The sequence below is a fragment of the Calidris pugnax genome, unplaced genomic scaffold (genome assembly GCF_001431845.1).
Source record: "Calidris pugnax isolate Ruff unplaced genomic scaffold, ASM143184v1 scaffold21, whole genome shotgun sequence".
In the NCBI taxonomy this organism is placed as follows: Eukaryota; Metazoa; Chordata; class Aves; order Charadriiformes; family Scolopacidae; genus Calidris; species Calidris pugnax.
This window is the reverse complement of record NW_015090770.1, coordinates 5,219,068-5,232,710: the sequence shown is the minus strand read 5'-3', so window position 1 is coordinate 5,232,710 and position 13,643 is coordinate 5,219,068. Positions and strand designations below refer to the sequence as shown.

Below are 13,643 nucleotides of genomic sequence, written 5' to 3'. Positions count from 1 at the left end.
AATTATCATAACAAAGTTAATTATAGATCAGCCCTTCACAACCAAAATACACTCATCACTAGGTCAAACGTGGCAGTTATTTATGCATGATATGCAACAGATGAGAAGAAAGAAGTAAGATTATTACATCCATCAGAAATGGGTGGAAATCCCTTTTTTTTTAGCAGCGTGTGCATATCTGTGCTGGAATCTGGCAAGGAAGCCCTGCCAGTAAAGGCAGGGGATGTTGTAGAGGCAGCAAGCTAGGAGCCGGGAAGGAAGGCAATACTTCCTGATACTCATTAGCAAGCTCAGAGGAAGGACAGCATCCTTCCTAGTCACGCTAAATCAGCTAGAGAGTCCCTGTTAACACAGCAAATCCCTTACTATCCTTGTTTAAGCAGAAGGATACTCAGATTTGGTTAGGAAAGAGAAGCCATGATTTTGCACATGGGTGTGCAAAGCACCCATTGAACTTCACTCTCCGATACTGTGACTTCCTAATGTGCTCCAGGGAACTGTAAAATTAAGAATCTGAGGACCTACCTGTCTTTCTTTTCTCTCCCTTGATCAAGCACACTTGATGAGTTTTCACCTTTTTATGCTGTGCCTCAACTTAAATATTTATGCCATGTCCCATTAGAATCCTCAGCTGACAACTTTCCTCCTTTCAGCTGCACAACTACTGCACACCATTTGCTATTTTGTGAATTTCAAATATGTTTAGTGTGACTGAATAGTAGAGTTTGAAAAACGATGGCCTGTCTTTATAAACAGAACTGCCAAATCCCCTAAGCCAAGGCAATTTGATTCTGACCTGGAAAACGACATCAGAGTTCGGTCTCTTGTGCCCTTTGCTTCTATTTGTCCTTCTTGTCTAGAAGTTGCCAGTTCCACAGGCAGTTTTTGTAATGTTAGTATTTTTAAGAACAAACCACTGTTAACCACAGACAGCATTTAGAAAAATTGACACAAATGGCAGCTTAAATAGGAGATTTAAAGCTGTCATCCTCAAGGGGTGACTCCATACACAAGTTGTTATCAGCAACATTAAATTGCAGAAACACTTGTAAAACCTTTGTTAAATAACATAACTTGACATTGGTATATGCTCAAACCAATGTAAATAGCAAGTCATACAGCCCAGATTACATTAACAAACAAACAAAAACAACAAAAAACAAACCAAACCAAAAAACAACAAAAAGCCTTAGAAAGGAAAAACATGCAAAGAAGAATGCTGATGTTAGGCTAAATTCTCAGGTTATGTTTCATTACTATTACTGTTACCATTTATCAAGGACTTCCAAGCTAGTTCTGATATTTCTGCCTTTTGTATTTATAACTCTGGCTGTTACATTCTAGACTGTCATGTTCTTAGCTAAACTTTCCCTCTTAAAATGTTCTTAGTCCAGATTATTTCTGGTCAGATTTGAATCAGCAAAGCAGAACATTTCCTGTCCTTGGGGGCATGAATCTATACTGGATATGAGGAGCCTGTGTCAGCACTAACAGGATGCAGACCAGGAAGCTATGCATTTTATTAACAGGAACTAGAACAGGAGTGGCAAAGGTCTGGCAGAATTAGAATAAAATGTTTGTAAATGGAACAGAATGAGAGCTGGAACTAAAACATTTTTTATATAGCTAAAATAAGGCTCCCAGCAAAATAATTTGGTAGATCTGCAAATCATGAGAAGCTTATGAGAAAAAGCTTAAGCTCAAAAACTAGGATTTGAATTAGAGCTCTTGCTGCCTAACTAACTGCAGTTGTACCTCTGGCATGCTGAAAAAGGCTGCTTTGGTGAATTGAGAGTACCAATGAGTACTGCAGTAAGTCCTGCAGCAGCAAGCCATTGCCACTCTATTGACAAATGAATAGTCGAAAGTTCAGAATCTAACAAAAATGGAGCTACAATTAATGTTGGCCAATAAAATAAAAATTGACTCAAATTCTCATGCTGGAACACAAAGCATGCTTCCCAGGGAGCTAACAGGGCACATGGACCAAAATACAATTGCTCTGTGGGGTGGATCTAAAATAAGACCAGGAGTAGCCACAAGCGTGGTGCCATCTAATGTATTGTAGCTCTGCCCGTTGCTCAACGCTTCCTAATCTGGACTAGCATGTTTTCATACCTCTTCTAGCAACAACTCAAGAGTCTCCCCACAATCCAAAGCTGTGACAGAGCAGGCTTGGTTGCTAGAAAATTGATAGATGAAGTAGGAATGTGCATCAAAATAAGCTGACAGACATTTTATTGGTCAGCTTTCCAGGCTGGTCTTCCTATTAATCATGGCTTTCTACTGAATGAAGTCTGTAACAGGGATAGGTGAGCATGGTCCTCCATCAGCTGGCCAGAAAATCATAAAAAGTCTTGTTCTTCCATATCCAAAAGGAATATATATTTAGCTTGAGGGACATGGAAAACATCTTTTTTTGAGAAATGAATTCCATAGCCTTTTTATTTGCTGATTTGTGACCTTGAGACCTGTAAAATCATGTAGTATCCTCCTTTATGACAGCTGCAGATTTATTAAACTAACATGGTAAGGGGAGCAGCTCTTTTATTATAAGCCTTTAAAAGGGAGGAGATGAAAGTCACTGGTGAAATTGACGCTGTAGGTGCAGCAACCAAGGACAAAGCGTGGCAATCACACCTACTTGTTTTTTACACTTGCGGCTTTTAGGATCTGACAGGAAAGATTATTTTTGATTTATGTCTATTTCTGAAAAGCAAGTTCTGATAATTATCAGGTAGTTCACCTGTGTCATGCAACGGCTATGTCAAAAGCCATGAGTTAAACTACAAGGCAGAATGATCTTGTATGTGGAGTTATCCCATGAGGACAGCTTTAAACCAAGCTGCAAAATTCTGAGGATGAGACAGTGTGTTTCTCACAGCTGTTGAATAAATCCCATTTTATTTTACTCAGAATAAACTCATTTATCCGAGGTCTTTTAAGGTCCCCTGGAATCATATTACTATTAATCCTATATTTTGATGCAGATAATCAATTCTTCTAACACAGATAAGAGTCCTAGGTGAACCTTTTACTTCTATTTGCAAAATAATGCGCCATAAGAGGTTTTTAATTTCTTTCATGCTGCAGTCTTTACCTGATTCTACTTTTTAACTGCAATGTTTGCATAAGAAGAAATAGGAACAATTTCATGACCATACATAGAAACTTAATGACAGAAAAGCTATCTATGGCTTAGTTTACTGAAAATTTTTGTAAGAATCACAGCTCCCTTTGGATAAGGATTCTAGAAAGGATTGTAAATATAAGCTCATTTTTAGCCAGTTATTAAAGATGAGCCCCAAAGTTTAAGGACATTTGAACTCTACAGGTAGAGCAGTAATGCCACTTTCTGCCATGATTCAAAATGTATTTAGAAACAGCAGCTTAGACCAATCTCAGTTAATATCATACAACAAAGTAAGAGATCAGCTAAGTGGAAAAGGAACTGAGTTTTACTATCTTTTCCTGAATTGGAAGCTTCCCAAGTTATCCCCAGAAAACCCTTGGAGAGGTTTAAGAAAAGCCACAAGGAAACTGTTGCTGAGCGTTCAATGCTGAGAAGTCGAAGGAGTCCAGCTGATCCAAACAAAAGATTCTTTACATACTAATCAAAAGAGAGATTCAGCAGGTGGCCACATTGCTCAGGCTCTGTGAAAAGAAACTGAAAAGGCAGAACTACATCTAGCTGAATCTAGCATGGACGTGACATGACTATTGCATTTTGCATTTGACATAATGGATATCTTCAGCCACAATGGCCAAATCTAGAGCATTTTTGCTTTCCAAAGAGCATGAAGGACTGCCCTTTCTTGGAAGGAAGTAGCAGCTGCTACAAGACTATAAAAATATCTCAGGCTTGCTCCATATAAAGACCTTTTCTAAATTTACAAGGAAGTAACTTGTTGGGTTAAAACATTTATCAAGAAAAGCTAAGCTGTTAAACACTTTGGATCTTGCATTTACTTTTCCTCTTCTCAGCTACGTACCTGCCTCTTAGCTGTCCTAAACATCTTGCATCCTAAATTAATTATAACTGTTAAAAGGAAGAGCTAAGATCATAAACACTATCATCTATCGCTTTCTTAAGAACTTCAACAAAAGGATTGGGCAGACTTTGAGGAAAGTAGCATCTTAAGCCATTACAGTGAGATTCAGTAACTTTCAGATCCCTTCTCTGAATGTAATCTATGGAAGCCGAAAGCTGACAGGAAACGTCTTAGGAAGAGGGTATCTTGTAAATCCTTCCCTTCGCCATAAATTGAAAGGGGAAGGAAGGAGAGAAGCAGCCTTTTCTTTCAAAGCACAGGAAGAAGATGCATGCTTTGTATGCAAGGCCTTAGGTGATACAGCATCTCTCTAGCCTGTAGTAAACCAGACATCAACTTCCTTGTCTTCTGAGGTGATTTGAGCCCATAGCTAGTAGGAAAATAGCCCAAATAGCAAGTCAAAGACTCCCTTATGCTAGGCAAGGGGTATATTTAGTCCTTGTTAAAGCTGATCCATTTTGCATGGAACACGATTCTCTAAACCAGAGACAGCACAAGCAAGAGTGGTCGATCTTACCTAATGGTTACAGCACACGCTGAGCAGTCCCTGCTCTTGTAAAGATGTCACAATTTGTATTGATTGCACTGGTGGCATCTGTGCCTTCACAGTTCTAGCTTCTGTGGCAAGACTTACATTATCTACTTGGCATCGTCCATCTATGCCTATGAACCAGGCATGTTTATAGGGCAGTATAAATGACCAATGCTATTTTTTAACCTTATCAATTAACTTACAGTGACCCACATATGGTTTTAAGCTTGAGGTTTGCAGACTGAAAATTTCTATTTATCTGCATAAGGGAAAAAGCATTTTTTTCCATTATACTGTGTATATGCAGATACCACTTTTTCTGCAGAAACCAGTTCTTGAAGGGAGTTTACTTCCTCCTTCTGTACAACTGAAAGAATGATGATCCCAGTGCTTCAATATGAAGTTGATTTTTACACTATACAAAGTGTCCTGAGACCAACAATTAATTTGGTATGCACCAGCAAACACCTCACTTATAGCAACTCTGATTTCTCCACTGGCACTAAAAGTTTCCAGAATAGTCTCCCTAACTAATCAGTTTTCATCCCTTCCCTCATTCCAGTAATAAAATTGTTACTGTCCAAAGCTAAGAGCAAAGAGCAAATAATCAAGTGACACTGAAAACAGCATGAAAAAATCACCCCAATGCTCCGGGACAGCAGTGACTCTGCTGCTTAGAATCAGACCACTAGGTTTTGGGCTACTTCTATATTTTCTGTTTTGAAATTATGATGCATTGTGCACTGCTTCCAGAGAACTAAAAGACTATGCTATGGGGCACCTTTTCCATTGTCTGACCATTTCTGTAGTAATTTAAATCTGTACTGATTGGCATTTAGCATTTTGCAAATGTTTTCACAGATAGGAATCGCTATGGAAGAAAAAAAGGTAGGGAAAATGCAGGCCCTGTATGTCTTATGACCTGGTTGTAATTCCATTTAAAAATGTTTGAGAACTATTGCATAGAAAAAGAAAGATCTTAAAAAAGGGCAAGGTTTATAAGGGGAATAAATATAGTTACATGAGCCAGATCAAACCAATTCATTTTCTGCTACTTAAAGTACGACCAGAAAGGTCTGTACTGGTAAAGGTCTGTTGCTGCCCTTCAAGAAGTCCAGCTCGAGGATGAAATTCATGCCTGAATGCAGAAAAGCAATTTTGAAGAGTCACAGTTTGATTTATGGCAAAATTCATGCCTGAATGCAGAAAAGCAATTTTGAAGAGTTTGATTTATGGCGCTTGAAAGGTTATGTAAAGCTTCTTACTAAAGATCTCAAAGTTACACAAAGGTGGTTTGTATAATTGGCACTCATAGTTCTCAAAGACTCTTGGAAGATACCGACACAGCTTGGGCTTATTTCTTATGTTCTGTAAATTTTGTTTTTTCATTCTGACTAGATGGAACTTCTTAGTTTACTACTACAGTAGTACAGGTGCAGATTTGCCATATATGATATATACAGACTTTGCTCTCATCTATGATAATATCAAATCAAGTAAACAAGATTTGAGAAAGTCAAGATACAGCACTGTTCAGTAAACTGTAATTGGTCAAAAAATGTTGAAAACCCTGATTCTTTGGCCTTTTTGCTCTAAGGCAGAAAATCTGTAACACAGCTTGCAAGGTCTTAAAACATGCCCCTGTAATGAAAGGGAAAAGACAAGACCAAATTAAAGCAAATGTTCACTGCTATCCAGCAAATAATTTCTTTTAGGCTGCAAATATCAGGTGAATTAAGGATTCAGTCATTTATTTTGAGGAGATTAGTTTAGGTAGAAGCATGGGTGGATTTGTTTATGAGTACATAATGCAGTTGTCTCTGCTGTAAATCAGTGTAGCTCCAATTAAATTTGGGGAAAAACAGCATTTCTGACACTTAAACATGATTTTAGTTGTGTCTAATTACAATGGCTTCAGCTTTTAAATTAAAAATATATATGTACACACATATATATGCATATCTATCTCTACTCAAAGTTTCTTTTCTCCTGATATTGTTCCTTTGCTTGCTCACATTATCCCCAGTATCAGAAGTCTGAACTCAGAAATTTCTGGCTCTTGGTAATTATTTCCATTTTTCTTTTGATGCAGTGCTTCTATTTTATTTTTATAGTTTTCCAGAAATAAATCATAATGAAATCACAAAACTTGGGGATTGAAGAGAAACTTGGGTTGTGGGCTTGCAGTGTCTGATGGAGTCCCATATTTTACAGTTTGGTCAAGGTACATTCCTTTTGCAGACTGAGGACCCCACAAACAAGTACAGCTCCTCCCAAGCTTTTTCAAGGGAATATGAGGCTTAATGTAAATTGCATCAGAATATAAAATATATTTATTTTTATTTATTAATGAGATAACAGGCTGAATACGAATTAACCTATTAATATATTGAGCAGTAAATTGCCACTAGTGATATAATTATCTTCTAGCAAATAGTCTTTTCTAAGAAGTTAATCTCTCACTCTTTTGACAGATCCTAAGCATGTATTACCATTCACTGTAAAGATAAAAGACAATATACAAGCCAGAATGTTAACGGGATATAATGCATGCTTATTTTGAAATTACTTTCCTTAATCCTCTAATGTAAAGCATATTGTACTCTTATTGATTTAACATGAAAAAAAAAAGGAGCGGCTGTTTGTAGACTGCATTACGTTATCAGCTGCAAGTAACGTGTCTTTTCTAGAGAAGAATACTGTGTAAACTAACATATGAACATTCCGCTCAATAGTGAATATTTTCTCAAATGCAGCAATATTATCACATGACTGTACTGTGTTCTTAGCAAGTTCTATAACTGAGAATAAAGCAATGTCATAACAATATGATACTTGCGTTAGCATATTCATAGACACACAGACTTCCTCATATACTTCACTGGTGGAACAAGTTCCTGCAGGTTTCCTACAATACTCACTTTACCCACTTTTTATGGATTGAAATATAGCAACTAATGAACAATGACATGTTCTATTGCCTGAGTTTAGGGAGTAAAGAATCTCTGGCAAAGTGCAGCTGAAGATGAATATTGGTAAACAAAATTTGTAGACATTTGTTTCACCAACCAAAATACTTCATACGGAACTTGGATTTCCAGAAGAGACTTTCCATTCAAGTTTACATTCAGACAGTCTTTAATTTGATACTTGCCAGCATGATAGTGTAAAGTTATGATGTAGGTGCAAGAAAAGTATGATTTTTTTAGCCACTGAGTCATATCAGAATTAATTCTAGAAGGTGTGCCATTGATTAACAGGTAAAATACTATCATAACAATAACTAAATTTACTACAAAATTCACTACAAAATTCAGGTCCCAAGACACCCCTTATAAATTGTGAGATGCTTGGGAAAAATTTTCTATTCCCCTTAAACAGTAAAGGAGCATCTAAGCTACTAAATGTTTGCAATAGATGTTGCAATTAAACACTGAAAAGAGAAAACTTCATTGATAACAATTAGGATAGCAGACTAAATATGAAGTGCTTTTATGGTTCAAGAATATGTTTGCATTAAAAATGCTCTAAATTAAATTGCAGAGGGACATTTTAACCTCATTCTGGGTTACCTCAACTTGATTAGAGACTGCAGACAGAAATACATACTTAAAAATCATATCATTTTAATTGACATATCTTCTTTCTGAAGTATTGATCACACCCTGCTAGAATGCTGGTTCCTATCAAAGCCAGTATTTTTTATTATTAATTTAATGTATTTGTCAATACTTTCATCTGGAAAATTTGATTTTTAAAAAAAAGAGAAGATTTGTCAGCATGCATTTTTTTCAAGCATGCTGAAATCACTCTCCAACAGCAGCTATTCAACAAGGTTTCACTGTTCAACTCAGCAAGGTAAATTCTCAGTATTAGCTGCCTTATTATTCTGGAAAAATCCCCTGCCTTATCTATTTCCGTAATAATTCCAGTTTTTACACGACTGGCTTCAGTGTGATAATGATAATCGCATTCAGCTTTATCTGTGAGACACTAAAGTACACTTTCTATCCTACATATGACTGGTAAAGCTTTAGCTAATGTATCTGCTTCAGCAGTGCACTTCAGGAAATGTGGACCAGCTGGAAAGAGTCAAAGAAGAAAAAGAGTGACTGGCAATTAGGAAACATAACCTATAAAAAACAACTGAAAAAAAGGTGTGTTATTTGAAGGAAGAAAATTATTCTGAGGGTGATTTTTTTTTTTTTAAATATTTAGCAGGCTGATGCAAAAGTAAAGAAAAAGTCTAATTGCTATGTCCAGTATGCAACTAATTGATATTCTTAAACTGCAGTAAGTGACATTTGTTGATTTTTCTTTTCTTACGATAAAGTCGTCCAATATTTTTGATAAATTGCTATGACGATACTGCAGTCTTCACTGCATTAAAAAAAATACATGCCAAAAATTATGTATGTGTAGCAGCTGATCTTGCCTTTAGGCCAAGGAATAAGACTACATGACCTCTTATGACTCTCTCTAGACCTTTTATTTTCTCTTGATTCTAGGCTACCAAGATATTTACAATAGGCTTAGCTCCTTCTGTAAAGACTCCGAGATCAGGCCCTAAATCTGTCATGCTGTTGATAATCATGACGATCATAAGTGTAACACTTGTAAAACTGGAATGTGAAATCCCTTACCTCACAAAATGTCAGTGAGAATCTCCTTAAAAATGACCTTGTGATACGATCCTGACAAATCCCAGCTGTATCTGAAATGGAAAGGTGATTTGATTGATTGTACACTTTATTTTAGTGTGGTGGCTTCCTGCTGTCTATAACAAAAATAAAGTGCAAGTTATAGTCAAAACACCATAAACTCCTACAAGGCTAAAACCATAGTAATATTGCATTTACTGTCGTTTTCTTCTCATATATTTTAGTTTACTGCTTTATAGTTTTTGAATGCTGAAATTCATAATTCATGGGAGGGTTAGCTTCATTCTCTTAAGTATATAAATAATATGTATAATGTAGCTCTTGTTAGACTACCCATGCCCAAAGAGAAAAACACCTTTGACTAAATTATCTTTATTTTAGAACAAACTGTGTTTGAGTGCACATTATGTACATGTACCACTTCTGACAAGTTATCTGAGACTAGATTAACTCTGGCAGCTGAGCTCTGCACATACAAAAAATGTTGTATTTTGAGAAGAAAAAGGACATCACAGCATTCTAGAAGACCCAATTGTTGGGATTTTTTTTTCCTATTTTTCCCAATCAACTTTCTTCTCTCCTCCTCAGTTTTACACCAGCATTTATTTTGATTGAAAAATGGTTTAATGAGTAGGATAAAAAAAACGCAGTAGCTTTGGATTGTATAAATTAATAAAAACATTTGGGTCTGATTACCTTCACTGAACCATTGCTTTGTGCTGTATAGGTGCTACATGGGACTGGCTGTGGGTAACTAGGAATTCCTTCAGGGAGAGACAAAACCTCCCTGCTGCTTCAACCTGTTCTTCTGTTACTGGCTCAGCCTCAGTGCTGGAGATGTGGCAGGACCACTTCTTTCTCCACTGACCCTTGACTTCTTTGTGGTTATTACTGAAAACATTTCCTGCTTCAGTCTCTTGTAAAGCGAGGCAGGGGTAGAAGTTGTGAATAAGGATAGCTGTCCTACAGCTGTCCCTCTTTGGCATTCAGATATCAGCAGAGGACAGAACCTGCCTCTTATTTCTGTAGCCGCCGCAAATTGCAAATGACATCACTAAATCTGCAAAGACTGACTGCCTCGGTAGCCCTGATTCCCTTGCAATTCAAGATCCTCTCTCCAAGTTCCTCATCAGTTTATGTACCTTTCCTTTTAACCCTGAGATTATTATTACATGCTCCCCCTGCAGGAACGGGGAATTCCTTCTGTCCATCATTTGCAGCCTGCTAGGCCGTATAGTTCCTCAAATATATTTTTCCTGAACTGGCTCCTTACCATGTTCCTCCCGTAGTCATTTGTGCAAAAAAAAAAAAAGGGCCAGAGACACAGTAAAACACTGTCAAAGGAGAGCTGGGTGTGCAGATGGTGGTTTTACACAAACACTGTACAGGCATAAATGACAAACATGGAGACCAAGGCAACTGCCAGTTACACCTAGCACTGATTTATCAGAAAGGAGAGGGAGATAAAAATGTTAGCCTCTCTCCCCTCAGCCATGGAGGGTATGGTAATCCAAGGGATCTGATCAATAGATCCCATAAAATTTACGCAGCTTCCCTCTTCCCTGCAGCACTCGGGCTAGGTTTGGTGGTCTACTACCATCTTTTCCATTTAATTCCTTATATACATCTCCTTGATTCTCTTTGTCAATTACTTCTACAATTAAAAAAAGAAAAAAGTTTCAAAAATCAAATAGAGCTACATATCTGGGTTTTACATCTTTCCCATCACCAGTTTCTAGAACCAATTAACAGCTGATTCTTGTTTCAGCTAACCATCTTTCTAGAATATGTTTCTACTTATGAAATAGAACTGGTCAGAAGGGAAGTATGAGTCCTAATCTTTGCAAAGAAAAAATATTTGCTGCTCAGTCATCCCACCACACCTACTGTTGTTCATGACTCTATCAGTGACACAGAGTGCCCTATTACATTCTTAGTGCGCTAGAAACTAAATGCATGCATCAAAAGTACTGTCCCTATCTCTAAGAATTTGCAGTTTAAAATATATTATGGTGTAATAAAGCAACAGCTGGAGATAAATTTTTCCATCTCTACTGAAATCTTACTTGTTTAGAAAGCAAATGTTTATTGTCTGCAAAGCACTTAGAATAAAATAAATGCAATATAAATGACAGTGAAAAGGAATTTTCTCCCCTAAATTGTTCTATAGAATTTTTCTTCCTAACGTACTGAAGCAAAAATATATCTGTAACACCTATGGTAACCATGGAGATTATACCAGGCAACATGCATAATGATTGAAAATGTGGCATCAGACAAATGTTCTTTGTCATGACTGGATTACTACAAAAAAGCAGGTTTCCCTTAAACAATTTGCCGAAGCAGGATAGATGCGGTTAATTTCTCAACCCTCTTTTTTGCAAGGGGAAAGAGGAAGTGTCAGGAGTGTGGTATGGGCAGCAGACTGTTCAGTTTGAAAAGACCCACCTTCCCAGGTTCTTGGTAGTTTCAACTCATAGATATGATTTGCTGAAAATATTTATCCTATGTGAATAGTCACAATAGAGCAACTGGTCCCACCGCATTACTTGCACAACATGAAAGATGGCCATGGAGACATATAGTTACAGAATAAATAGGAAACAGTTCCAATTATATTTTTTTTAGGATTACCAAAAAATGCACAAAATCTATCTCAAAAACAATTCATGCATAATCCTTGAAACATCAGGATTTGGGTAATTTAAGTGTTAGCTATAAAACAGCATTCTTTCATATTTGGCAATATTTCTTACTCTGCTTATTCCTTCTCTGCATGGATGTAAATAGGTCTCAGTCTGCCAGCTTCTAATGCACGATGAATATTGATGCAGTTCTTAATCTGATAGAATCTATAATGCAGAGGGGAAGAATTACTGGAACTGGGACATTTCCCAATAAACAAACCCCCCAAAAGAAAGTCATTTTTCCATCTAAGGAGTTAACTAAAATCTGGTGTTTTGCAGCTGCAGAGTTAGAAGGAGAAACTGACAGTGATGCAAGGATGACATCAATCCTGTTTACTTACAAACAATGTAGAAAACTTGGTTTCCTTCAAGATGGGAGAAATTCAGAAGATATTTCCTTTTTATGCAGTCCTGAAGTACTCAGCTGCTTCTCAGAGCCACACCCCTACTTTTTTTCTGCCACTGTAACTTCTTTTTTCCAATTCCTGGCATTTTTTACCAACCCTGAAATTACATATTATAGTAAATCTCTTTCCAATTCCTCATCCTCCTCCATTTTATGTTGTTTTGGCAATAGGCCATTGTTGCACCTATCACTTTCATAAAGCTGGATTGCTTTTTTTTTTTTTACATTTCATTTATTTTAAATGACAGGCCTTTTTTATTCTGTCTAATTTGACAATTCACCCAGCTATCAATGGATAGAGGTAGAAGGTAACTAATTCCTTCCCCTTCTTTTCTATAAGAGGCTACAAAGAGGCCTGATGTGGAAGCAGTAGTTAACACTACTTATTACTTCTGTACTACAGAGGCTCGGAACATCCAGAGATCAGTGGTAATAATTACTTCCATCATTTCCCAAAATGGGTGTTATCAGGCATAGTGCTGTTTTTCTAGGAGGTAGAATTTTACGAAATGTATTCACTGCAACTTCAGTGTGTAGAATTGAAATAGGTCAACATTAGAATATCAGCTAGAAAAATTAACCAAATTAATTAAAGCCGAGAGAAAAAGTGTGTTTTCCCTTGCAACTGGCAGGACAGCTATGTCTGATTGTGTGATTGTTAACATTATAATTGGACTGAAAGAATTTGGATTTGGGGCCTGATAAAAGATTTGAATAAAGAATTGCAGTAATTACAGCAATAGGCATTATGCTTTTTTCCTGAGCGGTTAAAACTGCTCTGTGTTGCGCACACACGCGATGGTATTGCAATAAAATGCCATAATAAACCGCTCAGCATCCTTGACACTTAGGAGGAGAAGCAGGGACATTTCCATTCCTTCGTCTTTTGATCTCAGGATTATTAATTTCTACAGCCCTACGATTTAGGCAATGTATTTAAGATAGAGCCCTTCCTTACTTCTTTTGGGCCAAAACAGAGCTTCGTCTTAAAAGAGAGGTTTGTGGGCTCGGCCTCCCAGCGGGGTGGTCTCTGCCGAGCTCTTTGGGGGGAACCACCATTTCAGGGGCTCCCCACGGGCCCCTTTCCCTGGCAGGCAGAAGCAGCGGTGGGGTGGGCAGCCTTCCTGCTGCTCCCGTAGCGGAAGCGGAACACCCCTCAGCAGCCCGAACCCAGTTTTCTACCGACAGCCGCTGTGCCCGGGGACACGACACCCACGGCGGGGCAGAACCCCCTGCTCCCCTCAGCGCCCCTTTCTCCCCTCAGCGCCCCTTCCCCTCAGCGCCAACGGCCACCCGCTGGCCCCG

General features: G+C 37.7%; 1 protein-coding gene across 1 annotated transcript in view; it reads left to right on the top strand.

Annotated features, from left to right (window-relative positions):
* Nucleotides 1-13,643, top strand: part of RALB (v-ral simian leukemia viral oncogene homolog B) — a 52,212-nt gene that overhangs the window by 9,764 nt on the left and 28,805 nt on the right. The window lies entirely within an intron of this gene.